We start from the raw sequence: 27,106 nt of genomic DNA on the forward strand, positions 1-27,106 counted from the left end.
ATTATGTAGAGAAGGATTCCTAAAGGATAGCCTCAAGCTTTATGCAGTTCTGGGCAGCAGTGACAGGACATTGAGATCAAGTCTGGTTGACAGAGGGTTGTCTAATCGACAAATTTTCAGGAAAATTGGAAGTGTGAAAGCAAGTGTACTCATGCATACATGAAAATGTGATCACGCACTTGGCACAACTGGATGACTAGACACCTAAAGCCAACAATACAACATATGCTCAGTGAGACTAACTCAAAGATTGAGCATGACAAGTGCGATAGTTGAAATATGTGTTCAAACGACTGTGACAAAACTTTCACGACAATGTTTACAACTTTGTGTGTGAGTGCGAACGATGTTCACAAAGCAAAAACAACTCATGCACACAAATGAAAACCTTCAAAATTTCCATAACAAACTCACAAGCATGACGTAACAATCAACATGCCAAATAAGACATTTGGTCAAACAAGCGAAAAGGAAGCAAGACACGTAAAGGAAACACATGAAATGATTTTTTGTTTGCAAACATGCATGTGATCAAAGATAGAACAATATGAAAATGACAAGTATTCCTTCAAGCTTCACTAAGAGATGTACTTCAAAGATATTCTTTACTTACCATACTTACCGTCGAGATGATCATGGATCCAACGAAGTTTGCATGAGGTCTTGATCATAACATGGTTTCTTATTCCTTCTCCTCAACTCCTAGAGAGTGATGTAGCATGTCACCTTTTCTTGTAGTCACTGAGAGATATATCAGTGCAATTTCAGTAGACATTGACTATTGCAGCGATGATCTGCATAGTTTTCTAGAGCCAGTCGAGGTTGCCTGCTCTGAGAAATTTTAGAGAAAAAGGTTGCTGGCCTACTCTACATAGTTTTCCAGAGCAAGTATGGATTTCTCTGTGAAATTTCTAGAAGCAAGGCTTCTAGGAAGTTAGGACAACACATCACAGTTTTGAGATGCAAGACACTATTGTGGGAAGGGGTCCTAGGAGGACACCTCTCTGCAGTTTCTGAATGTAGGGCATCCAGATTTCTCTGTACATTTCTGGAGAGTAGTGTTGGTTGTCTAACTACCCTGTGCATTTTTGGAGAGCAGTATTAGCTACCTAACTGCTCTACACATTTATGGAGATCAGTGTTGGCTAGGAAGCTCAAGGACAACACTGCACAGTTTCTGAAGACAGTGGGTTTAGACTGGGGAAGGACATAGGAGGAAACCACTCCACAATTTTGGATGCCAAGGGAGGCTTGCATCTCTGCCCACTTCACAGTTCTAGTAGGAAAGGAAAAAATCTTAAGGTTTGCAGAAGAAAAGTTCACAGTTTTTGGAAGATGGATGAGGCTAGGTTGCTCGAGAAATTGGATAAGTGTGAGATTAGTGAAACAGATGTAAACAGTGATAGGACTCAACTATGATCACACACGAACACTTAGTGATACAATGTAGACCATCCAGAATGTATAAAACATACTTTGCTTGATGCAAAAACCTTCGTGACAAGAGTGTGTGAAGTGAGTGTGAAACATGTCTATGTAATGAAAACAACTCATATGCACAATATTTCCCTTGAAAAAAACAAAATTTCCTTTGCGTGACAAACAACAATCCCTATGCCCAAAGATGACACATACTGCATAAAGATGAGAACATGAACAACTCTTAAGATCAAGGAGGAGGCTTGATATCATCACCTTACCAACAAGTGACCAAGGAACGATCGATCATAGGATCCAAGGTAGGCTCTGAAATTTGCATGTGAGCCAAAATTTTGGAGGGTGGTTGTAGCCACTACAACATTGGTGAGACACTGGTAGAACTATAGCTCTTTATATGGCCCTTATTTCATGGAAAGAGAGTCTAACATTTCCGGAAGTATTGTTTGATTCTTTGATATTAATGGCTTCCACACTAGCTTGAGTGAAAGATGTAGTCCCTACCATTCTCTTGATCAGTCAGCACACATTCCAATCCAAGTCAACTTACTTGTTTTGATTGGGGATGAGGGATATATTGGCGCACAAGTAATATAGTTTTAATAGTTTAGGTTTCATCTCTGGCATTGCTCCACTGCTAGCAGGTCTAGATAGTACCCTGGCGGAGTCACATAGGAACATAAGAATTACTTTGCTTCCAGCGAGCATGGTTAGTACCCCGGCAAAGTTACTTGCATCACCTCTCTACACAAGAAGCCTTTCTCTACTTTTTCCTTACTCATTTTTTCATTTTTTCATTTTTTTTATTTTTAATTTTTAATTTTCAAAGAACTGTGCATAGACACTTATTTATTTTCATGAGGCGGAAGAGGGATCCTGACTTATTGAGAGTATAAGAGGTTTTTCGTTCATACAAGTATGTTATATATACCTTTGACATACTTGTTAAGGTTTTCCCCCTCACCTTACCCTACTTGACTGAGTTGACAAGGGTTAACCTAAAAGAACCGAATAGAGTAGGCAATACTAGTTGGCACTGTAAGCGTTGTGTTTTCACTAAGATTCAATTTGAATAGAATGTATTTCCCATCAAGGTATCATCGACTAAAAAAAACAAGATCTTCATAAAGATAGAGGACAATGGATAACCAAATGTTGATAGTTGTATAAGTCCTCTTAGATTTGCCCAGCTTGTCTCAAGAGCCAAACCCGGTCTCATGTGAGGATAACCTACGGATACAAACAAGAAAATAAAGAAAAAAGTAAAAAGTAAAAGTAAAGCGAAAGAAAAACAAGAAAAGAAAGAAAGCAAGCAAACCAAACAAAGTCAGTAAGCAAACAAACATGCAAACTAGAAAGAAAAGCAAAGAAAGAAAGCAAAGACTACTCCTACTCCTACGCTAAACAATCAGGGTTACTTGCAATGAAATTTCCAATGAAGCCACCATAGGCATACCTAGCCTGCAACCACAAAGATACAAGCTATTAAAATAGATAAAAAAAATAGTGTGCAACACAAAATACAAAAACTTGAAAATATTGCACATGAGAGAGAAGGTCTTTCTTGTGGGTAGAAAGATGTGTTACAACCACCCAACACACATGCTTACCTCTTCAATGACTACCATTTTCCAACAAACCTCGGAAGCCTCTTGCGAGTGTGTGTTCATCTGCACCAATATTCTTAGTGAGTGTGAGGAAGGATGTTATTAATCCAGCTCACAAAAATATAGAAAAGAGAGATCAATGCCTTAGAATTCAGCCTCTTCGAGGGGGCAACCTCCTTTACATTACACAAATGAACAATTCTTGGATGATACAAATGAAAAGACCTCCTTTCTATATAGGAGTCTAAGGGGTCATAATATAATCAATGCCTACATAACAATAATAATGTAAGGGCACAATAATAACAATAGTGGGCTTCTATGGGGCACAATAGTAACAATATGGGCACTACATGGGTAAATCAATATAATAAGGGGGTTGTACTAATAAAAATAAGGGGTTACACCAATAGTATAGGGGCCTAACATGCCCCTCTCCTTCAAAAAGTCTTGTCCTCAACGCTTGAGTAGTTCTTGATGCTTATGTATAAAATTCTTGTCCTCCCATGTGGAATATTCAGCGGGTAAGTTCTTCCACTTGATGAGATACTTTGAAATTGATCGATTTTGTAGTTGTCGGGTTCTTGTTTCTGTGACTGCTCCCGGTTCCAATATGATTTTTCCTTCCTCTTCAAGTTCTAGCAATATTGTTTGAATTGGGATCTTTCGCAACTTTTTAATGAGTGACCACACTTCTTCATCCTTCTTCCATTCATCCCTTGATTCGTTTATCCAATCTGGTCCGATAATAGAAATAGCACACAACAACGCTTCCACAACCTCATCCTTTCTTGAGAGTGAATTTGTAACAAAAATTTTCTTCCTGTTTCTATAGATGATGTCAAACTCATAACCCAATATATTTGTGACCCATTTTTTCTGTTCTTCTATAGATAATATTTGTTCTAAAAATTATTTAAGACTATCATGATCCATTTTTACCTTGAAGTGTCTTCCCATTCGGTAAGGTCGCCATTTCTTAAGTGCATGTAGTATTTCCAACATTTCCTTCTCATAAATAGCTTGCTTGAGATGTAGTAGTAAAAATACCCAATCACCTACATCAAAAAAAAATTCACTACAATGTTGATCTACCTGTTGTTTCATTAGATTTTGCACCAAAGTGGCATTATCCTTTAAAAGTTGGAGAACTTGTTGTTGATGCTCGATGTGATCTTTCACTGCTTGAACCTTTTTCTTCTTGATGTGTCCTTCTATATTAAGAGTTTGAGGAGTGGTAATTTCTTCCAATTCTTTACAAGATATGGTTAGATTCATTTCTTGATGCTCGATGTGATCTTTCACTTCTTGAACATTTTTCTTCTTGATATGTCCTTCTATCTTGATAATTTGAGGAGTGGTAATTCCAGCCAATGCATTACAATATATGGTTGGATTCATTTCTTCTTTCTCGATGTGATCTTTCACTTCTTGAAACTTTTTCTTCTTGATATGTCCTTCTATCTTGAGAGTTTGAGGAGTGGTAATTCTTGCCAATGCTTTACAAGATATGGTCAGATTCATTTCTTCTTTCTCTGGGGTTAGTTCCTGGTGTATATACTCTTCTTTTGATGTTTCTTGATCCTTTTCTTCCTCCTCTTCATAATCTATGTAAAATAATTTCTTCTCAGCACACTTATGACCTTTAGCACATTTGCTATCACAATTGTAACAAATCCCTTTTTCTCTTTTTCTTCCAATTGTTGTGGTGTCACCCTTGTAGGTTGTGGAAGGCTAGGAAAAACAACACTTCCATCTTTATAGTTGTGAGGGGTAGACTTCCTTGTTGCCATAATTTTACTTTCCACTATGTCACAAAGCCCTTTTACTCTTTCCAATTGTTGTGGTGTTGCTCTAATGAAGGTGTTGCTCTTTGTATCCTCATAATGTGCTATCATTTCCTCTATGAGAATTGACCACGTAACAAGTTGTTTACGAAAACAAAGCCCTTTATACCATAAAAGCTAATCTGGTTCTAAATATGAAGATGCAATACATACATTTTGTAATAGTGGTACACCATGTAGATCAAAATATTTCTCCATCTAAAGTATCCAATTTACCGAATCATTGCCATCAAACTTCCTCATCTTGCTTTTTCTTGATTTTAGGAGCTCAATCTTGAAATGGCTGTAACTCTATACTTTAAGATCTTTAAGTTCTGAAATTACGACCTACAGTAGCCCTCTATGTCCTCTTTCCAATGCCACCAGTTTGATCCAAATTGGATTCTCCAAGGAAGAGTTATGCCAAATCTCCCACAATGACCTGATTATAGACTAGTTCAGTAGAGCGAACTTGTACGATGTGCCACGAGTCACTGTTTCGACCTTTGGCTTTGAAAAATATATACAAGAAACTATAGTTCATCCTATTTCTGTACCTTCTTATGAAATTTCAATCTGATGCTCATAGAGAAAGTTATGAATATTTTCCCCAGGTCACCTGTTTGGAATGTAATTCTAGAGTCTACAAAAAGACCAACTTCCTCAGATCATATCTCCGCAAATATAGCGCGAAAAGCTTTGAAATTCAGATCCGAGGTTCAGTGTGATTTCTTCTCAAATGGGTTTTTTTTCTTCTAAAACATTGCAGAAAAAAAAAATAAATAAATAAATAAATAAATAAAATAAAATAAAATAAAATAAATAAAAATAAATAATAAATAAAAAAATAAATAAAAAATAAAAAATTATAGCAAAAATGCCACGATGACCTATTTGGAGCAGCGAAACCCTAGAATCTAAATCTCTGATACCAAATGTTATGAATCTAGCTCACAAAAAGATAGAAAAGAGAGATCAACGCCTTAGAATTCAGACTCATCGAGGGGGAAACCTCCTTTACATTACAAAAATGAACAATTCTTGGATGATACAAATGAAAAGACCTCCTTTCTATATATAGGAGTCTAAGGGATCATAATATAATCAGAGCCGACATAACAATAATAATGTAAGGGCACAATAATAACAATAGTGGGCTTATATGGGGCACAATAGTAACAATATGGGCACTACATGGGTACATCAATATAATAAGGGGTTGTACTAATAAAAATAAGGGGTTACACCAGCAGTATAGGGGCCTAACAAAGGACTAAGGCTTGTTACTTACAACACGGCTGACCAAGTACGATTGTTCCAGCCAATCGGTGATTGGATCATAAAATTTGTGATGGTTGTTTTGAAAGACTCGTGATATTTGAAAAGATGGATTTCTGATTCAAGAGAGGGGATCATGATGGGAATATGGTATTGATCGATAGATATGATCATTCTCGTTGGTCATGTCAAAACAATGAGGGCCTTCCATAGCTATCAGCGCAGGCTGAAGTGCCTCACCTGCTTGAGAGGAGTCTAAGGAGAAAGATGTTACATAGTGAAGATCATAGTGCGAGAAGTGACTGTCATTGGTGTTGATGATGGGGAAATGATAGAATCCATGATAGTCACCCAAGATAGAAGAAACATCAGAAAAGTTAGTTGAGATGCCAAATTCCCAGTTTGATGTGAACAAAGAAAATATTTGAACAATCTTGTGAACGCTCTGAATGATGGAACCAAGTTTGTTGTGCACTAGATATGACAAAACACCCACCTGCAACTGGTGAAAAATTTTGCAGACATCATGGTAATCACAAGAATGTAGAAAGGATGCCAACAGTATGAATTTTTGAAGCCAGTTGGGGTGTGGTGAAATGAGAGGAACCTGATTCGTGTGATAGCTTGGGTGCTCACCATCACACAGGGAGATTTCTAGTGTGATGAGCGAGCAGATTTGAAGTGCAAGATTCGCAATAAGACCAAGGAGTTGATAGTGAGAGAGAACATTCGATAAGTATGATTCTGGAAAAGACAGTCTTTGAGATAATCGACTTGATAGTTCCATGATTGCATGAGAGATGGACACTCCCAACCCAAGTTGGATGTAAGAGAGGTGCATGAAGATAGACACGTTGTAACAAATTCATGAATTTGGTCATGAGTAAAATTTTGAAATCTTGAAATATCATACCTGGAGTAGTCAAAAAAAATTACACAGGGATCCACATCAAGTGCAACCATGTTGATAGATGGATTGTGTGTGAGAAACTAGATTCTATTTGGTTCGAGGGGCTTACCAAAGTCAAATTCATGGATTCGGTCATGAGTAAAATTTTGAAATCTTGAAATATCACACTGGAGTAGTAAAAAAAAATTACACGAGGTTCCACGTCAAGTGCAACCATGCAAATAGATGGATTATGTGTGAGAAACTAGATTCTATTCAATTCGAGGGGCTTACCAAAGTTGTGAGGTCCTAACATAACCATCAATGGATGTTGAAGTGCCTCAACTCCCTAACATGTCCTAAAACTTTCCATAATTGAAAATTTGAATTATGAGATGTTAACTAGGTCATGCATGGCTTGAGGATGGTTTTTGTTTCCGATTTCAAAACTTCTCTTAGGATGGCAGCCATCTCTATCACAAGCTTCATCAAACTTTTCAGCTTCAGCAAGTTGACTAGACGAGTTGTGTTCATCCAACATACAAGCTGATGAAGAGTGGGAAGAGTCCTATGTATTGGGACTGTTTTCATCATGGATAGCCTCACTGCCATGTGTCGATTGAGGATATAATTCATCAGATGAAGAAGCAAGAGAACAGGGAGTATCTCCACCGCATGTAGATGCGTTGTGAATGGTAGGACATGCAGGCAAATGAGGTGCAAAGGATGTTTAGATATGGATGTATGCTTTAACCAAAGTGCATTCTAGATCTGAGTTAGAGTGTCTATGAGAGAAAATCATATCACATGATGTGCTTAGGTTTTCATCACAAAATATGGAAGCATGAGAGTGATGATAGCCCAAGACTGGAGGTTGATCAAAATAATTAATTGTGCATGATATTTCACCAAGATTAGCAGTTTGTGAATCATTCAAGAATGGAAGCTCACTATCTTGATGTGAACCGTTTTGAAGCATAGAGGAGGAATTGATTGTTTCTTCACCTTTCTTCTCCTCCGCTTGTGTAATGAGATTTCCTTGCACATTATCACAATTTGAGCCAGTAGCTTGAGAATCAAGAGAATGAACACAGCTTGTTGGTGAAGTAGATTGATCAAGCGAGTCATGGTACAAGGAGTCATGGCTTGTAAATGATGGAGGATGGTAGAGATGTAGGTCAGACTCGAGACATGGGTTATGAACAGTGATGTCCTCTGGAAAAATGGAGGAATGAGTCTTCGACATAGGATTTCTAAGCCATTCTGTAATTTCCTCCATTAGAGTGGGAGACGACTGAGATGGGTTGGGAACATGCTGCACAAATTTCTCAACTTCCCGACTGTTGTAAGTGGTCACCATCTGCGTAGATTTCTCATATTCGTGACTGCTACAAGGGGGTACCCTCTGTGCAAATTTCACAACTTTGCAATCACTAAGATGGGGCACCCACTTTGAGACTAAAAAGGGAGGAGGAAAAGGAACAAAAGGGTGTTGGGCTCCTCCACTACAAACTAAGGGTCCTCATGATCTACAAGAGTCAAGGAAGAAGGGAAATCAAGAGGTTCACCATGTTGTGAAACATGAACCAAGCATTTCAACTCTTGGATCATGAAGTCAAGGTCCAAAAACTATTTAGGAATTTCGCGACAAAGGTGAATGAAGCAGGTAGAAAAGTCCTCAACTAATTCTCCGGGCTTCATTCTTAAATGAGAGATTCTTTCATAGCTATCTTGGTGGTTATACTTATCGAAGTCTTGACGGAGCTCCTTGAGGAGAGTAAGAAGGGAATGGATAGAAGAAGATGGTAGGGTATGACACAACTAATTAACATGACCTTCAAGGGTGTGGAAGAAGTTCGCAAGCAAGCTCTTCACTATCGATTTCATAAGATTTGTAGAAATGAAGAAAATCATAAATGTGCTTGGTTACAAACATTCTATCTTCACCGTCAAACTTTAGCAAGGATGAGTGATCAAGAAGCTCATCAGGGAGTGATAGTTGATTAAGGGATAAATGGGAGAAACACCCCAGAAGCACGATTTGTTTATGATTCATTTTGATAAGAGATTCAAAATAGCTGCAACAAGCTCATCTTGTCATCTAGCCCTCCTTCTAGTGCCATTTTATTAACAGTATTGGAACCACCAACAAATGGGTTCTCCCCGGTATGAAGTCCTAACTAGACCTCACACAGTTTAGTGTAGGAGTCCCATTCGTTACGATGGCCCAATTGCCATTATCTTAGAGATTTTCTTTATCTCTTGTTATTGAGCACATGAGATTGTTATTCTTGTAAATTCAAGAAAGCGAGGTGAGCGTGACTAGTGAGTGCTTAATGTAACTCTGTGTCCAAGTTCTCTTAAAATCAAAAGGGGGAGGTTAAGTGAGCCTCTCGATGAGAGGGAATAGTCCCAACCCAGGAACAAACACAAATGAATAACAAGGAGGGTTTGTCCAGCATCCATTCGAATAGTCCACAGTAGATGTGGTAGTCGTGAAAACCAAGGTTCAAGGGAAAAAACATACACCATTCAGTGGAATAGTCCACACATGGGTGACAGTCATTAACACCAAGAAATACACAAAGATGGTTTGTCTAATGTCCAATGGAGTAGTCCACGCGGATGAGATAGTAGTGATAAACAATACAACACATCTTCAACAATATGAGTACTAAAATAACCCAATTAGCTCAACTATCTTACTACAAGCTAAGAAAACATGCATTACAAACGTTTAAAGAATAGTGTTACAAACAGATACAAAACATGCATGAAAATTTCCTGACCTAAGACAGCCTTTTGAATTAATAAAAATATCTAAGACACATAAGTACACCATACATCACTAGCCCTAGTAGTGGGACAATGGAGCCACTCCTCGCTCCTCAAAGAATAGACTATAGACTCTCAAGGCTATGTTGGAGGAGCCAAGGTGAAAATTCCTCTGATCATACAATGAGGGGGTATACATAGCCAAGGGGGTACAACTGGCCCTTGTGACTCTTTGACTTCCCTCATAATTGTTTTTCTTCCTATGAATTTTTGACTTTACATGACTCTTCGTCTTCAAATGTGGGTCTCTTGGACTTCCACTATACATTACATTGATTACAACAAGTATGGCCCATAGTAGTGATGTGGCCAAGACAACTCATGACACAAGTCGACATGACATTGCTGACGTGTACGTGCTGAATGTGGTGTCCATGTCGAGTTGTTGTGTTGTTGAGTGATGATATGCTCTCGGTGTAACATTTCTTCACCTATGCATGGCAAAGTGTGCAGGGTCTTCAATGGTCTTGGTCTTTACTTGATGGTGCATGTGAATGTGTTTCACTCGCTTGCTGGATGTGATTCATGTGTCCGTTTGGCCGCCAGAAAGTCTTCTAGCATGTGCCTCTTTTCAATCCCATTCGTCATCGCACCATGTTTCATTGACGTACCTATTCCTGCAATCACTCATGATGAGATGACATCAAATAAAAGAAATTTCCTCATCTATCATGATGCATTGTTTTCCATTTTGGTGTAGGTGACGGGAGAGGGTTCAACCACTAAGACTGTAGATGCACAGCACAGGCCGGGATGCGATGCTCCAGAGCACTGTTGGGAAAAATGCGCAGATGTCACTAGGAGACAGATTTTCGTAATCCAAGATAGCAGTGATAACTACGGGGTAAAACCCAGCTGGGAGGTATAATTACACAATTTCTGGCAAGAAGACAAGGCAGGGTGTCAGGGAGCTGCTAGGCCAATCTGTGCAATTTTCCAAGGGAACACTGGCTAGGTCATCCAGCTGGGATCTACATAATTTCTCCAGGGAAGATAGTGCGGGCAATAGGAGGCACTGGCAAAAAAATCTATGCATTTTTCTAGAGGAGCACAAGGTCAAGATGCGAGAGCTACTAGTCAAAATTGCACAATCCTAAGAGACAGTCTTTCCCCAGATAATTCTGCGTAGTTTCTGAGTTGGTTGCAAAATGGGGAAGAAGCGTTGGGCAAGGAAGCTCTGTGCAATTCCTAGGCTAGTTGCGGAGTAAGGAAGAAGGGGTGGTAGGACAGGATAGCTCTATGTAATTCCTAGGCTAGTTGTAGAACAGGTAAGAAGGGTAGGATATGATAGCTTTGAAGAATTCCTAGGTTGGTTGTAGAGCGGGGAAGAAGGATTGTTAGGAAATATCTGCACAATTATTGGGATGGTTGCAGAGCAAGGAAGAAGGGCTAGTAGGATACCTCTACGAAATTTTGGAGGTCATTGCAGCCCTCGTTCACAACTAAAGTCATTTCTTTTGGTTGACCAGTAGAAGGCTTGATGGGAGGTCTTGCAGAAAGCACTGACTAGATCAGTTTATGGGACAAATTCTGCACAGTTCTGGGAGTTAGTCAATTGATTCATTTCCAGAATTGTGTAGAGTAGACTTCTCGGAGGATAGCCTCAAGCTTTGCATAGTTCTAGGCAGCAGTGCAAGGTCACTAAGATCGGGTCTAGTTGATAGAGGGTTGTCCAGTCGACAGATTTTCAGGAAAATTGACTAAGTGTGAAAGAAAGTATACTCATGCATACATGATAATGTGATCACACACTTAGCACGACTCAATGACCAGACACCTAAAACCAACAAGACAACATATCCTCAGTGAGACTGACTCGAAGGTTGAGAGCGACAAGTGCAATAGTTGAAATATGTCTTTGAACGATCATGATGACACTTATGCGACAATGTTTACAACTTTGTGTGTGAGTGTGATCGATGTTCACAATGCAGAAGAAACTCATGCACACAAAGATAAACCTTCAAAATTTCCAGAACAAAATTTAAGCATGACATAGCAATCGACATGTCAAAGAAGACAGTTGCTCAAACAAGCAAAAAGGAAGAAAGACATGTAGAGGAAACACATGAAATGATTTTGTGCTTGCAAACATGCATGTTATCGAAGACAAAATGATATGACAATGACAAGAAGTCCTTCAAGCTTTACTAATAGATGTAACTCGAATACATTCATTACTTACCATACTTACCCTTAAGATGATCATGCATCTGACAGAATTTGCATGAGGTCCCAATCATAACCTGGTTTCTAGTTCCTTCTCCTTAACTCCTTAAAAGTGATGTAGCATGTCACCTTTTCCTATAGTCACTGAGAGATAGATCAGCACAGTTTCAGCGGACAGTGACTATTGTCGGGATGATCTACCCAGTTTTCTAGAGTAAGGTCGGGCTACCTACACTGTGCAATTTCTGAGAGAAAGGTTGTTGACCTGCTCTAGGCATTTTTCCAGAGCAAGGTTGGGTTGCTCTGCGCAATTTCTAGGAGCAAGGCTACTAGGCAGTTAGGAAAACACTGCACAATTTTTAGATGTAAGACACTACTGCGGAATGGGGTCTAGGGCAGACACATCTGTGCATTTTTTAATGCAGGGTAGCCGGACTTCTCTACGCATTTTTGGAGAGAAGTGTTAGCTATCTGACTGCTTTGTGCATTTATGGAGAGCAGTGTTGGTTTCCTGACTACTCTGTGCATTTTTGGAGAGCAGTGTTGGTTCGGAAGCTGAGGGAAAACATTGCGCAATTTCTAAAAATAGTGGGTGTTGGATGGGGAAGGACACTAGAGGAAACCATTACATAGTTTTGGATACCAAAGGACGTCTAGGTATCTACATAGTTCCAACAGGCAAGGGAAAAAGCTTAAAGGTTGCATAAGCAAAGTGCACAGTTCTGGGAAGCTAGATGAGGCTAGATTTCTCGGGAAATTGGCTAAGTGTGAGATCAGTGAAACAGATGTAAACAGTGATAGGACTTGTTTATGATCACACACAAACACTTATTGATAGAACATTGACCATCTAGAATTCATAAATCATACTCTTCTTGATGAACAAACCTTCATGTCAAGAGTGTCTGAAGTGAGTGTGAAACATTTCTATGTAATGAAAACAACTCATATGCACAAGATTTCCTTTGAAGAAAAAAAACATTCCCTTTGTGTGACAAACAACAATCCCCATGCCCATAGATGACACATACTACATAAAGATTAGAACTTGAACAACTCTTAAGATCAAGGAGGAGGTTTGAGATCATCACCTTACCAACAAGTGAGCAAAGAATGATCAATCACAAGATCCAAGGTAGGCTCCAAAATTTGCATGTGTGCCAAAATTTTGGAGGGTGGTTGTAGCGCTACAACACCTCTAAATGTTGCGTTAATGTTACAAATTCTCCTTAGGTTAATTCAATAAATTTTACATTTTATCTTTGATTATGTTTCAATTTTAGGGCTCACCAAAAATGTCACCTGAATATCCTAAAATGAAAATCTGGCATGATAAAATAGAAATCCTTTCTCTTTCACTGAAAATCTATCTAAGGAAGGGAAGAAACAATCAAGATGTAGCACACAATATGCAGCAAACAAGATCCAAGATGAAATTTCCTTTCTGATGCAACTGTTCCTATGCTAATGCACAAGCAAAACCCTAAATGCTGATGCAAAATTTTTCTTTTCGCAACACTTAATTTTTGAAATGGAGAAAACTAAGATGAAAAAGTTCAATTACTTATTCAATTACACTTTTTAGAATGAGAGCTAGAACAACACTTCATTCGAGTGACCAACAACCGAACGAAAACAGTTTTCAAGTGAGAAAGTGATAAGAACAAAGAAAAATCAAAACCAATTCTTACCAAAGGAAAACAACAAAAATTCAAACCAAATGGAGACTTTAGAGATACCGAAGACTCAGGGAAGTTTAGCTAGAAGTAGGATGATCAAAGATAGGCTCAAGAACCAAGGAAAAAATCATGCAAAAATAGGGACCAATGTTGGTGCAGAAGAGGCACCAGTGCATTGCAACATTGGTGCAGAGTGGACCAAGGTGAGGTGAAACACTCTTTCAAAGGAATGTGGTTTGTTCAGCCTTAGAAAGAGCATTCCAGTAAAATAATTACAAAAAAGGCTCAATGAAATAACTTCCTAGGTCTCTTCGTGGTTGTATGATACAAAAAGTTTTTTAAAGGAGATAATCAAACACAATGGACAAGGATACCACCAAGGGAATTCTCTTCTCTCCAACGGAGTCGCCATTTGTTATACAGGATTCATGATTGCAGACAAAAGCATCTCCCCTAGGTCGGTGGCTAACTTAGAATAACTGAGGGACAAGGAACAAAATGCTTTTCCTTAACTTAAATGGATGATGGAGTGAGGCCTACCTGGAATCCTTGGCAAACTTCTCTCTTTCGTTACTTGGAAGCTCTAATTCTAGCTTCGATTGCCAAAATTAGAACCTGCAAAATCAGATAACACAACCAAGAAACTACGATATCTATGTAGTATCATCTAAGTAATTCATTCTAAATATCAACATGGTATTGAAATAAGTGAAATAACAAGATTACATATAGGAAAAAAATGAATTCTTTGCATTAATATAAATGGAAGGAGATTACAACCATAAGTAGCAGTTGATCTTGTAGAAAAGCTCCTCCAAGTTGTTGACTTGTCCTATCCTTGTCACAATATGCACCTCCAATCACCCTAAATGAATGAGATGATGACAACTCACTACAACAACATAAGGGCATAATCACTCTCCAAAAGCCAATCCCCAACCACATTGAAGGCTGGGAATATATAGAGATGGTAATTTGGGATTTCTTATCCAATTCCCAATCTAGGGTAAGAGATCCACCTTTGATGGATGGATAGGATCAGAGGATAAGTGGTGAAAAATCCAATGTAGGGAAGGTTAGGATCTGAATTTTTTATCCAAGATAAGTAGTTGTAACAACTTCCGGAAACTCCTAGAAGGGGAAGCTTCCAGAATCCTGATCATTCTTTCGGGTTTATAGAACCAACGTAGGTGAAAATGGGAGCAACTTGTTGGTGACTAACATAGACCATAGTGGAGCAACCTACTCGTGAATGCACCCCAGTAGGCTTACAGGGAGTGTTATTCCTTAAACTAGCTCAGATGATGCAGTTTAGGGCTGAAACTCTAGGAAATGAAAGGTGCATGCATAGGGATTTGTGCAATATGGTGACAATGGGGAATATGATATTGATTGATCCCATTAAGAGGCTCACATATTGGATGTGAAAAAATGGCCTATAACAAGCACATTATGATAATTGATAAGTAGTGTCCCATATTTGTTAAAAGTGGGGTTATCACAGCCATTATCTCCATTTGTAGGGTTTTATTTGTAAAGGGGGGTGAAGAATAAATGATCTGAACTTAGAATATCTCCCATCCACAAACTTATATAGGTTATAGTGATAAAGAATTATATTTATATAGGTTATAATATGAAGGAATTATATTTATATAGGTTATAATATGAAGGAATTATATTTATATAGATTATAATGTGAAAGAATTATAATGAAATAGATGTGAAGCTATTTAGAATTTTCCATTAAACCTTAAAAAGAGTACTTAGTTCTTAATATGGAAAGATAATATAGGTAAAGACCAACCATAAGCATATTTCTTATCTTACCGCTCATATGCATCATATTATAAGATTTTGTGAAGGTGAAAGAGACAAGGAAGCATAGCAACATCCAATATCGAAGGTGAATGGTATCCCGTAAACATGAGTTTTATAAGGATTGTGACATAAGGAAAGCTATTACGAGAGAGAGAGAGAGAGAGAGAGAGAGAGAGTAGAAGTTTCTCCAGTGAAAGTAAAATCATCTTGATATCTGACACAACTTAAGATTAAACGTAAAAACAACTGAGAATTTTAGGTATGATGAAAATTGAAGAAAATAAAAGTAGCTCTAGAGAGGGAATCCATAGTAAATCTACTAAAAAATATGTATATTAATTAATATAGTAATGGAAGATACAAAAAATGACTATAAATTGGTTATAAGAACGTTTAAATTCTCAAGGATGTCAAGATTCTACTTTTAATGGGGATTCTTTAAATAGATATCATGTAGATGAAATAATCTCATAGATTGGAAAAGAAAACAATTTTCCTGAGCCAAATTATCATTTCATGATCTTGATTTTCTCTATGTTTGTTAAAGAAGAGAAATATAGAGGAATTTATTTATGCAGAAAGACTTTATCCTTTTAGATAATTTAACAAAATTTGAAGACAAAAACCCTATATTCTAAAAAATATTTTTTTGCAAATTTGCAAACCCTGGCATAGTAGATGGAGTTTTAGCCCCTTTTTTGTTGAAACAAGTTTAATTTTTAACTTAAACAATTAAAATTCATAAAAAATATAATAAATTTTAAAGGAGGTCATGACATAAACCTTAATAAATTTACCCTCCAAATTTTATTTATAGAGGAAAAAAATTAGACATTTATAGAGAATAGGCCCTTCTAAATGGAATTATAGGCAATGAAAATTCCCTTTTACACCGAAATTAGGGCATACTTACCTCGAAGCATCAAATAGAGATAGAGATAACCCTAAAACACCCTTTTGAATGGAAATTAGAGCATATAACAAGTGCACCTGTGTCATTGGAAAGAAATAATCATGAAGCCTTGAATTTTTTGTAATATACCTCATACAATACACCTAATTTTATTTTATTTTTAATATAAACACAATATTCATATAATATATCTTCATTTATACTTTAATAGTTTTCTAATAATTCCTATTTCTTTTTTTTCTCATAAAATTACATAATGCATAGTTACAAACTATGCTTCAACTTAGAAACACCAGAGCCTTCTTCATTTCATATATCTTTATCTACATCTCTCTATTGTAAGCCATTTAATTAGGCTTAAAATTCTCTAACTTACTTAAAAATAATTATTATAAGGACTTATTCTACCAACATAACCAAAGGAATATTTCAACATTGGTTTTTAAATAACATATATTTATTATAATGCATATGGTCATAGCATGACGCTAAGGTTTAAACCCATCTCTACTTTACATGTTATACTAAGCATTCAATTTAAAGTTTATTGCTCTTATCCTTAATCTTTCAAGTTATTTGCATGGTTTACTTATGCACTAAATTGGTTTATATATATACATATTTGAAAATAGTGAATTCAAGTGGAAACATGTGTGGAACAATTATCTATGCTTTACAGTGGTATATAATTCTATATGTATATGCACCTTACATATACCTCTTGGAGGACTCTTGGTGGATTATACTTTATTCTATGATGTCTAAAATTTGTAGTCACATATGTTCCTAACCTATCTATGCATTTGGTAGGGTGATTTATAACATTAATGGTGTGGTCCCCACATTCATGGCTCAACTTTAAAGTACCATCATTCATCAAGTAGGGTAATATGAAGACTTGTGTAAACGCTACAATCAATGGTGGTTGTGAAACTTTGGTCGATTGAAGGTTGTCGTTGTTAGGGTTTTCACTCATTTTTAATGAATTTTCCTCTGTTGTTTTCATTTGACATTCCTTTCACTTGGGTTTACAGACATAGTTGTGCTCTACTCTATACAACCACCTTAAACCTCATCATTCTCTCTTATCCTAAAAAATTGAACGTCATCCTTTCTCGGACTTGTTTTAATTGCTTTTGGGTGAAAATACATTATGGTTCCATTGGTTGGTTATATGTATTGAATGTATGGAGTGACTTTACAAAATTTACAAGTTGTTTATCTTTGTCTTTTTGATGAACTTATGTTTATTGTTTCTAAACAAACTTTCTCTATTCATATCAACCATCTTGAGGACCCAGTTGGCATACTCAAAAAGAAATGAAGAAGTAATGTGCAGCAAGAAAAAGGAGACGAAAGATTATGTAGAAGCACTTGACAATGTAGCAGATAAATTGAGAAAGAAACTTGAAGAAAAAGGCTAGAAACTTGAAAAGGTTAAGAGAAACATAGCAGTGAAAATATCTAACTCTAACCTTCAGAGAGGATATGAAAGTTTGTATGTAGGAAATATTAACAGAGCATATTCAAAGAAGCCTACAATGAAGATTGTGAGCAACCATGACAATATTGGAGAGAAGAGGCAGTAACTTCATCACCAATAGCAAAGTAGAAATTTGAAAGAAGATTTTATGTCAAGAATATCATACGCTTTTAGAGTTTATAGTAGCAAAGTTTAAAGGAGAAATCATAATTCATTTTCTCCTTTGATGAATGAGATTGAGTGTTTCAATTGTCACCAGTTTGGACATGTGGAAACTATTAGAGTCTGTCTGGTCAACCCTCCGTTAGAGATCAAAGCTCTTTGTGCATTTTAAATTTTAGGTGTCCCACTCAATCCACTCAACTGAATTTTGCTAGGGACATGCCATGATCTGACAGAGAAAGTCATGCCACTCATCTTCCCTCATGTCTGGCCCCTGCTGGTTCAAGTCTTGGTCCATAATCACTGAAGTTCATGATAGTCAAGGTCTGGTCATATTACAGGAAAAAGTCATTTTTATTGTTGGGTCTAGGAAATCATCAATAAGGTCTTTGAAAAAACATGTCCAGAACAAGTTATGCAAGCCAGAGGGAGATCTTATATACCTACAGTGCAGAAAGCTTCATCATCACCGCAATAGACATCGAGAAAAGTCAAACAAGGTCAACTATGACAAAATTTTCCAAAAATCGACAGTTGACATTTTTAGATGCAGTCATGGATTTCAAAGCCAGAGGCTCAGTCACACAGTCCCCGCAAAGAAATGCCGAAAATTTTATCATGAGAGCCAAAATTTCAAAGAAAAAGGAAAAACAGAGTGTTTTAAAAGTCAATGAAAAGTGCAAAACTCAAACATTAGAAAGTGGGTCTTCAAAGAGGAAAAAATTAAACCCAACTCTCTCAAAGCCTATATATATTTGTTTTGGCCCAAGACTAAGTCATTGTGTTATGAAAAATCTTGAGAGAGGCATTGTTGAAGAAAGGAGAGCTAAGGAGGAGGAATTTGAGCAAGGAGAGCAGACTTCTAGGTGGCGCGGCGCACACACCAGGGCGCACGACACACACGGAGGGTGCGACGCATCGGTAGCCAACCCACAGTGCAAAATCCACAAGGGCGCGACGCACTCAGGGCGCGCAGCACACTGGGCTTGTCGCACGACGCACACGGCTAGGGGCATAAAAATAGTTCCAAACCGTTTCAAATCTTTGTGAAAGCTATCAAATCACGAGGTAGGCCTTATGACACCTCTTCTCCATCAATTTGGTCAAAGTTTAGCTGTTTGTAAGATGTTTGAAAGGTATCCAAAAGCACAATGGCCTTCCATGGAAAAAGCAACAAGAAAAACAGTTGATGGGGTTGCCAGATTGTAATGATTAGCACCAAGGTCACTTTCCTCCCCTCGTCCCCTCACTCCTCATCATTTTCACCTCCATTCCTCCTTGTATCCCAAGCAAACCAACCTAAAATCCCCCTAAAACTTCCTCCCCTGTTTTTCAAACAAAAATTGTGTCATTTGACCGCGCGCGGCGCACTCAGGGCACGCAGCACACTGGGAGCCTGGCCATAGTGTTAACATTACACTGGTGTGGCGCATACCTGGCGCGCGGCGCACAGGCTTGTGAACCTAAAAAAGCCACTAAATCGCCCAAATTTTTTGAAATTGGCTCTCATCATTCCAAAAGTGCCCATAAATCTTTTCACCACTAATACTAAGCTTAAAGAGAAATATGATGTTGGTGACCATGAGACCAAAAACAATTTTGTTTAAGCAAACACAAAAATGACACAAAAAGGGTAAAAAAGCTAGGGTTTTGCTACAGTAACTTAATTGTTAAATATGCTCCTACCCAACCTCTATCTGCTAAATTCCCCTGGAACATTTTTCCCTAATAGTTACCCTAGTTACATTGCAATCATATCCCTTTGTCCCCTTTACTCATATAGCTCAAAAGTTCCTTAACCCTAACCCATCAAAACCATACCCAAAACACTCCCAAATCCCTGATAAATTTCCCCTTTAAACCCATATTCCCCTTTTCATCATTCCCCTCCTAACACTCCCCTGTTTTATTGTCCCCTTGGTAACATATTTTTAGAGCATTCATCAATGTCATTGGATTCAAAAGGCAGCACTAAACTCAGGATACAAACAGCATTGATGGCATCAGAAAATTCATCAGATTATGAGGGGGATACACACAGTGACACATCTTCATGAGAGAGGGCCCATAGGAGACATCACAGGAGTGGCAGACATCAAAGAGACCAGCGCAACACCCTCACAGAGCTACAGGCATGCCCACTTGCCATGTCTTGTTTCCAGCACTTGGCATGTTATGAATTTTGCCAAAGGGTGGCAAATGTCAGAGTACATCATCAGTTGGCCCGCCTTTTTGCACTTCATCTACAGGGAGGCCAATCTGTCCTGGCTGGGGTCACTTTCACCTTGACACCAGAGGCTATATCAGTGGCAACAAGGATACCTAATGTTGGGGAGCATTGGCATAAGAAAACGAAGGTGGAGAGGCATCGCTATGAGCCTTACATCAAGAATAGCTGCTTGAGCCAACTCACCATGGTTTTTCCATTCAGATTTTTGAGGGATGAGTATGCCCCACTCATGAGATTGATCATGAAATATTTCAGTTGCGAGGGGAGGTTTTCTCGCCTTTATGCCTACCACATCTGCCTACTCATGCACTTCACCAGGGTGAAGATGATGAGCCTCCCATTTTTCATCTGCAACAACATTGAGAAGATGAAGAAATTCATGCAGCGCAAGACCCCACAACATCAGCTAAACAGTTTCTACCATTTTGCTCTCATCCGGATTTTGGTGGACTATCAATTGGGATTGCAGGGTATTGCTTGGGAGGACTTCATCTCTCGTGATTTCTTCAGTGCTCCACCGGTGATATCAGAGGCAGAGCTTGAGGTGGGAGGTCCTTCACATCAGTTTGAGCCTGAGATGGGAAGCCCTCCACATCAGTTTGATAGCCATGAGACTTCCACCATGCCAGTATACATCACATATCAGAGAGGCTATCTGAAAGGCACCAAACCTTTGTTTGCAGCAGCAAAGCGAGCATTATCTCCACCCGGGGTGGAAGGGGCCTCGCTTCCTACATCGACGACACAGGTACAGGACAAGGGCAAGAAGCCCAAGCATGAGGAGGGGCCTTCAGGTGTGCCATCAGGTGAGCAAGAGACTAAGTTTGTTCTCCTCCAGGATTATGAGACGGATGCAGAACCTACAAATGCTGAGATGGGAGAGATCATTCAGGAGCAGCAATCCATGATTGAGAAACTATCCCTAGACTTGGATAGGGCCAAGTGGAATGTGTAGTATCTAGAGCAGAGGAACAAGCAACTTGAGGATCGGCTAGCCGAGATAGAGTTGCAAATGATCAAGGAAAACAGGCGACACATCCTAGCAGCGCAAGGCAGACCTATGGAGCAAAGAGACGAAGACCATGAGTATGTGCTAGAGAAAGTGAACGTTCACTTGGAGCAGTGGTTGGACAAAGAAAACAGGGAGAAAGACATGCTGAGGTACATGACTCATCACTACCAGGCACGCAACATGAGTTCCAAAGTAAGAATCAGGAGCCTAAAGGAAAAATTGAGCAAAGCGACAAAAGAGGCAAAGGAGGCAAAGGAGCAAGATCGGCTTTGAATCTTGGCTGAGGCTTCCTTGGCCCAGCAAAGCACTTCATAGGGAACCTCCAGCCTAAATTTCAAGGAATTTGGGCAAATTTTGGTCACAGGCAAATTTTTTGGGCACAAAACAAGAAATTTCTCCTTCTGCGTCGTGCCACTAGCGCGACGCTAAAAGTCTAGAACTCAGATCGAGGAATGGCTTGGATATTTGTATTCAGCATCGAAAAATACATCTATTGGTGTCCAAGCTAGAAATTTTGACAAGTTTTGGGTCTCCTAAAGGTCAAAAAACACCCAAAAATGGCCTCTCTGCCACTTTTTGGACACACAGAAAGCAGTCTTGGGAGAATGAAGTTTCGGAGGGGAAAATGAGCTTCAAATTCAGAAATTCTAGTTGGGTTGGAAAGTAGATAGGACGGGCTTTCCAACAAGCCCATTTGGGCACATTTTGGACACCTAAAAGTGCCCCAAAACAGGCTCCAAAGTGGCGCAATGCACAGGGAATTTGGCGCGGTGCACAAGGGAAAAACAGCCAAATTTCTCCCGTTTCGCGAAATTTCGGGTCGCGACTTCTCCAAGTGGGCCCACTCATCTACTCTTCAGTTTTTTGGCACCAAGGGCACCTTTTAAAGAATTTTCTCTCCAGGTGGGCATATATCCAAGTGGCAAAAGAATGCAAAGGGTCACCACAGCCAAATGTCATGCTTGAGAGCGCTGCACCTGTAGCTGATGGTTGGCTCTCCATCTCCTTTTCGAAATGATTTGAGTAAATTCCCAACCCCTGAGCATTCCATCTCTTCTCTACACTTTCTATATATTGTAAGCAAGTTATTTGCAAAGGGTTGGCTGGCTTGTAACTTCTAAGAGACTGTGGGAAAGAAACTCTGCTTCTGCACTGTGTATTTTTGACAGAGAGTTTAATGAAAGGCAGCGGCTCTGTTTCATGAGATTATTGTGGTTGTGAGTGTATAAAATGAGTTCTTATGTTCCATATGTATCTTGTTATGTTTCATAATTCATTTCATATTTCATTTCAGTGAAATTTTCTAAGTGAGATTAGGTAGAATTCAATTTATATTGCTCTGCCTGTGGGAAAATTTCATGTGCAGTGTTATTCTTCTGTTGAAAAGGATTCATGCGACCATGCCCTTTTCACTATCTTCAGTAATATTTCCATTCCGCATCACCTTCAGTTGAAATTGTTGCGCTTCCCGCCTACCTTGCCTCACGGAATAATCTGTGCCTTCACTCTCAATTCTCTTTTCTTTGTTAAGCACCAGTCCCATATACATCTCATAAGTTCAATCACTTCAAAAATCTTTTCCAAAATCGCTTTTCACTTACTAGCCTAAGGTAAACATCACATTGTAAGTCATCTCAGACCGTTTTGCCTATCCATTCGCTGAGTGTGACTTGGAGAGAGCCCTCTCCTGCTCTGGTAGGGCTAGCTACCAGGCTGAGCTTGGTTTGATGTTTCCTTGAACCTCACCTTTATTCAGCCTGAGGCAGATTCAAGCGCTAACATAGTGGCGACCATACTAGGGAAGAGTTGAAAATCAAATCCCCTTGTTTCATAAGAATTCTAGGCTTTCGGATGATGAGCTTAGGATTGGAAAGGCTGAGTAAGTTGGTTGTGTCCCGTAATTCCCCTCAATAGCACGCTGGATTCAAGACGATATACCAGAGCGAATCCGGACCCGAACCCTCCTCACATTTACGAAAATCCAAATTTGATCCCAAGACTCCTTCGTTAAGAAAGCACCATAACTCTCGTGTTCAAATCCCCTTCATGTCCCGATATTTTTGAGTATCTCGAAGAGCTTGAGTTTGAAGAACGATTTGAGATATCACTGTTTGAATCTAAATCCGAAAAGGTTGTCGATTACATTGTCCCCGATCCGCAATTTCTTGTAGACCTTGAGACGGAAAGAGCTAATAGATTAATCGATAACTACATTGCCACACAGCCCCAAACTCCAAGTGCAAGCCCCTTGCAAACTGTGCATACTCCTCCAACACCTCCAAGGCCAAATCCACCGAGAATGATGGCTACCCGTTTTGCTCCTCTTGTTCTGCCCCAAGTCCTATATGACATGCCAAATGACTATCAAAGTAAAATCTCGTTTTTTGATGGCACTCCTAACAGTATTACAGCTCAACAACATGTGGATAAAATGGCGGATTTCTATGAACTTCATGAGATCGATGAGGAGAACGTGGCAATGAGGCTCTTTGTACAAACATTTGCAGGTGATGTGAGGAAATGGTTCAGAGGTTTGACAGCTGCAAGCATCACCACCTTGGCTGAGCTGCAAAGACAATTTTTGAACAGGTGGGAAGTCAAAAAGAATCCCCTTCAAATTCTGGCCGAGTATGAACAAATCAAGTGGAATGCCGATGAGTCGGTCCAAGATTATTGTGTTAGATTTAATGCAGTCTACAATGATATCCCAGACCATCTAAAGCCACCGATGGGACTAGCAATGATGAAGTTTTTGGATGGTTTTGATGATGACATGGCGTACCAATTACGAGAGAGAAAACCGGCTACAATGGAAGATATGCAGAAAATTGCAGTCAGCGTTGAGGCTAACCTGCTATCCAAAAGAGCAAGAGTGAAAGCGGAGAAGAAAACCACGGTGAAAGAAGAATCTTCTTCAATGGATCAGCTACTCAAGAAGGTAGAACAAATGCTTGAAAGGGTAAAACTTGACAAGCCAGAGCCACAAGTTAGGAATCCTAACTTTCATGGCCAACAACAGCCACAATATAGAATTAGACAAAGAGATCAGCGGACTCAAGAGTAGACAGCACAACAGCCGATACAAACACCTTTGCAGCAGAATTTTGTACATGGACCGGAATTAGATGAGGAAGGGAATGTAATAGGCGATGAAAACCATCTTTTTACTCCAGATGAGCTGCCTACCTGCATCACCGAAGAAGAAGAATGTGCAGCGAATTCAGCTACACACCAAGACACCGATTTTATCCTAGCTAACAAAACCGTGTTGGAAGAAGAGTCAGAAGAATATCAAAGGGGGTATATGAATGCTTTGTCCACACAACAACAGCTTTATTCCCTTCGAAACAGATATGTACCGGCTAAACAAATTCAGAAAAAGAAGGAGGATGAAACAACAAAGAAAGATCTATCAGCTACACAAAGAAAGGGAAAGGATGCGGTTGTTCCGGAGAGCAGCAAATCGAAATCAACGGAACAATCACAGCAACTGGCCATCTCAAAAGACAAGGAAAGGAAAGAGATCCCAGCCAAAGAGGTAGAAAGAACTCCCACTTTCAGCCTAGAGAATGAGATTTCTAAGCTAAAGGTATCCATCCCTTTGACTGAAATCATGAAGAACAGCAGCTATAGAGGACAGATTTCTAAAATGTTGAATTTGGACCCAACGTCCGACATGGTAAACGTGGAAGATGATCAGCCTGAAATGATTTTTGGGCCAGCAAAAAATGTTGATTCTCCTAAGAGAGAGGTACCACCCTTCTATATCAGTTTGCGATTGCATGACTTTTTGCTACACATGCCATGTTTGATTCCGGAGCCTCTCATAATCTCATGCCCAAGGCTATCATGGACAAGCTTGGTCTGGACATCACCCGCCAATATCATGATCACTATTCATTCGAATCCAGCAAAGTAAGGTGCATAGGGCTCATCAAATACTTAGTTGTGATTTTGGATCAGCTTCCAATGAAAAATTTTCTGATGGATGTAGTGGTAGCAGACATTCCTCCAAGGTTTGGTATGCTTCTTTCCAGGTCTTGGGTGGCAAAATTGAAGGGGACACTACAGCTAGATTTCTCCTATGCGAAAATCTCGATATTTGGACAGATGAGGAAATTATATCAGGAACAAAACATGAAGTATATGATCACAAGCAAGGAGAAACCGATAAATCATCTTATAAACTATGTACATACAAATTTAGAGTCTTTTGTTTTATTTTCAGATAGTTTAAATGAAATAAATAGTCAGATGGTAGAAGCAGATGACATTCCAGAGATAACAGAAAATTTTAGAGAGATTTTGAAGAAAGAAAGACAAGAAAAGCAACAAAATATTGGGCAATCAGTTGAAAACGATGGACAACAAATAAATAATGGACAGCAAACAAATGATGGACAGCAAACAAACAATGGACAGCAAAAATATTTTCGACACTTGCAAGAGGAAGAAGGAGGCTTATGGACCATGGATTTTGATGGAGCAGTAGGGAATGATGGAGCTTGTATTGGTATTTGGGTACGCAGTCCTTTCTCCGCCCCAAACAAAGTACCTAGCAGCGTGAGAGTTTGCTCCTACAAGCTGGCCTTCGAATGTTCCAACAATGAAGCCGAATATGAAGCTCTGATTGCTGGCCTAAAGATTCTTAGGAAGCTGAATGCAAAGAGGATTTCAGTATATGGCGACTTCGAGTTGGTGATAAAACAGGTCAGAGGTGAGTACCAAGCAAAACATCCTAGGATGCGGGCCTATCGTAATGCAGTTTTGGACATTTTGAAGCTATTTTCTGAATACACATTAACATGTGTGCCACGAATACAAAATAGTATTGCTGATGCTCTTGCCAAGGCAGCGAGCAGCTTGAAGATCCCCATGAACTCCAGCAATAAATTTGAAATCCATGTCAAGCACCGTCTAACCATTCTAGACAATCAACGACATTGGCAAGTGTTCCAAGACGATGAGGAGATTAAGGATTTTCTGCTCAACAAAGGTAAGTTCAAAGAAACCTTAATCGATGTGGAAAACGATGGGAACAAAGGGAATGGTACAGAAGAAGTTCAAATAAATCAAATGGACGTATTGCAACTAAAGAACAACGTCATTCCTAAAGGCTTGATACCCCTAGAAGAAATTTTCGATCAAGATGATGTAGCCCGCAAGCCAACTTTGCAGCTCACGGAGAAAGGTGTAGAAGAAGTCAACATCGGTACAACAGCAAATCCAAAATTGGTAAAATTGTCCAAGACACTATCGCCAAAGATCAAGGACAAATATATCAGTTTGATGGCTTCATTTGTAGATGTATTTTCCCAGGATTATTCAGATTCAAAGACCTATGATACGAACATCATTCAGCACACCATACCTATCAAGCCCAATCAGAAACCATTTAGACAAAAGCTGAGAAGGATCAATCCAAAGTTGCTACCATCCATCGAAAAAGAGGTAAATAGGTTGTACAAGTCATGTATCATTGTGCCTATCAGATTTTCAGATTGGATATCTAACTTAGTGCTTGTACGAAAGAAGACCGGTGAGATCCACCTATGTATTGATTTCAGAAATCTAAACAAGGTCTCATTGAAGGACAACTATCCACTGCCCAAGATGGACCATATACTTCAGCGAGTAGTGGTGGCATCTCGTATGTCTCTGCTTGTTGGTTATTCTGGATATAACCAAATTTCAGTCCATGAAGATGATAGGGATAAGACAACATTCACAACTCCATGGGGAACATTTCACTATGCCAAAATGCC

The sequence above is a fragment of the Pinus tabuliformis genome, chromosome J (assembly GCF_031772625.1).
Source record: "Pinus tabuliformis cultivar Carrire ecotype Pingquan chromosome J, CPIR1, whole genome shotgun sequence".
Classification (NCBI taxonomy): Eukaryota; Viridiplantae; Streptophyta; class Pinopsida; order Pinales; family Pinaceae; genus Pinus; species Pinus tabuliformis.